We start from the raw sequence: 3,044 nt of genomic DNA, 5'->3' as shown, positions 1-3,044 counted from the left end.
CGGCTTAAAGGGGTTGTCCAGGAAAAAAAACAAAAAAAACCCATAAACCTTTCCAAAAGTTGTGTGTGGTATAGCAGTGCAATGCAGAACATAGTTGCAATACCACATACAACCTATAGTCAGGGGTGGTGCTGTTTTCCTATTTCTGGACAACCCCTTTATTAAATGCTGGACAATATTTTACGAGAGCTTCTGGCTATACCTTTGGATCACTACGTAATTCAATCACCATATACATCAGCGGCAGTCAACGTTCTAGATTGAGAGATAAAGTTTATCGACACTTAACCGTACATTTCCAAAAGCAGATGCAGGGTGCTGTCATCAGATACAAAGGCAACAGACAATGATATCAGGCCGGGTTCACACCTGCGCCCCGGTCTCTGCTTTCAGTTTCCATCTTCTGCTCAAGAAACTGGACAGGAGACGGAAACCGGCAGTCATTTTTCAATCCCATATGGGTTTGCAAAGTGTCCGCCGTGAGCGTTTTGTGGTCTCTGTGGCCAAAGTTTTTTTTTTTTTTTTTTATTTTGACCGGACACAAAGTTGGACGTGCAGGACTTTGTGTCTGGTTAAAAAAAAAAAAAAAAAAAGGTACGGTTTTGCCGTGGAGACCAGAAGACACTCACGTGCGGGTTCCCGGCTGTCCGCAGAAGACGGAAACTGAAAGTGGAGACTGGGGCGCAGATGTGAACCCGCCCTTACTGACTGACACCATTGACCTTACTGGTTGGTTCTCACTTCCCTCTTCCTTAGGAAATTCTGTACATTGTACTTTATTAGCAATTCCCTGCGGTCACTAAGGAAGCAAAGCACACAGTGTTGGACTGGGTTTTGTTGGGCCCACCAGAGCCCTTAAGGGCCACCCTTTGTGTACAGAGAGCAGATGTATGGCCATTAGTAACTGCATTGTAATCTCTGGACATTACCAATACGATCTAATAAATTATTCATGATCAGTTCTTAAGAAAAAAAAAAAAAAATATGACAACAAAAATATCCTCTTGCTCCAATTTGTGTCATATTACTGACAAAACCGAGAAATATATATATATATTAAAATAAAAAAAATCTTTTCATGTCCCTGGAGCTCAGTCATGTCTCCCTTGTATCATCTCCCTGGCTGTAAGACAACTGGCTGCAGCAGGAGCCTCCCCTCCCCTCTCGGCAAATCAAAACTGGAGCAGATCATCCACCTCTGTATTTGCTGCAGAATTTCTACAAAGAAGTATTTTCTGGGTAACGATTCCTTGCTAACATTTAGCACCCATTTCGAAGTTTAATGTCCCTTCGGCCCTAGTGGAAGAGACTGGCTCTAAATGTCACCTCCCAATGGGTTTTATGGATTATTATCATTGTGGGACCCTTCTGGTGGACCAGTCCAACTGTGGCAATGCGACGCACTCCGCTGTAGCAGTGTATGGTTGTGGCATCTGATGCTACGGTGACCAGGGGCTATCTCCATCTTTAATAGTGAATAACACTGTAAAAACTGCAGCTACCACAAAGAAGTCTTAAGAACAAGGCACATGGGCTACTGGTTGCCAAAGTTGCATGGCAATATAAATGCTTTAGGATTTGACACTGTAGTACGTACGCAGGAGCACCTTCACGACACATGGACACCACAAGAAAAGCGGCGACGTAGATCAATTGTGCCATAGAGAAGTCTCTTAGAAATCCATGTTCAGGACCATTTGGAAAGAAAGTTTGTCGTTGGTCTTCTGAATGTGCCATGTTGCAGATGAGGCCGATCCTCTTCAGTCGCTGTAGACTGGCATCGATCTGTGTTTACTATTAACAGTGTGAAGACGTCTTATGACCTAAAGCAACCTATCGGCATCTAGTATGGAGTCCTGTAGCCGAGCTGCACCCACCTGACGCTTGGCTTAATACAAGCAAGTCCTTCATTTTGGTCTAACCTTGTGCAATGGTTGAGCCAACCTCCCAGCGGCAAAGAAAAAGGAATGGGAATGGCTCCTTGTCTTCTGAAGTCCGTACAATGCTGCAGGATGGCAATACTGAGTATGCAAGGTCACTTACAGCCGGCAATAGGTGTATTACATTCAACCAGAATAGGTCCAGGCCCTCCCGAGTAGGCCTGGCATAGCATGAAGAAGAGATTGGATATTTTATCCCTAAAAAGACACGCTGTGTCTTTAGTGCCAACGTCATGGTGCATAACATCTCCAATGTGGACCTTAAGGTGACTACAGCCAACAGCTATAGCTCTCCACCTCCTCTATACACATGCACACTTGGCTATCCCCATATATGCAAAGGTTTCAACTGGAGAGAGGAAGAAAGTTGCTGCAAGACGTCTCTGCACATAAAGATTGCTCATGCCCCATCCTTCCTTCCCTCACATGACAGACGGCTCCCCATACACAAGTCAGGCCAACAGGTTCAACCAGTCCTTAGGGTATATTGACATATAGCAGACTTGCTGCCAAGTTTTTGCAACAGTATATTCATTTATTTCATCTGAATGAGGTAAATAAACAGTTGCAAAAAAAAAAAAAAAAAAAAAAAAAAAAAAAAAAGTCCTTCATGAAGAAGTCCGCTTACCTAACTTAGGTCAGTAGATCATTCTGGATAAAAGATCACTTGTTCTAATGGTAAGGTTTTGGACAAGACCAATAGGCATAATGGCACCAACAATAGGCCAGACGTACGAAACAGTGATCCATAGATTCTGTTTTGTAAATACACTTTCCCTTTCCCAACATAGAAGTCAATGGAGAACGGATTGGGACAATCCACTTTTAGCAATGCAGAGGATTGGGCACAATGAACCGAACACGCTGTCTGAAGTGTCACCTCAAGCACTCGAAGTTGTCACCTATGTCTAAGCTACACACTGCCATCTGTTGCAATCACATCCTTATGGCTAGTCACACACATTAGATAGCTCGACAGCTCTTTCCTATACAGGTTCTCTATTGGGAGCCGCACAAGAGCAACCAACCCTAAGGAGGCTGAAAACAAGAGTCACACTTACTGGAACAGAAAAATACATAAGTGGGGACAAATCGAGGAGAAAA

Source organism: Leptodactylus fuscus, chromosome 9 (genome assembly GCF_031893055.1).
Source record: "Leptodactylus fuscus isolate aLepFus1 chromosome 9, aLepFus1.hap2, whole genome shotgun sequence".
Lineage (NCBI taxonomy): Eukaryota > Metazoa > Chordata > Amphibia > Anura > Leptodactylidae > Leptodactylus > Leptodactylus fuscus.
Note: the sequence above shows the minus strand (reverse complement) of the source record.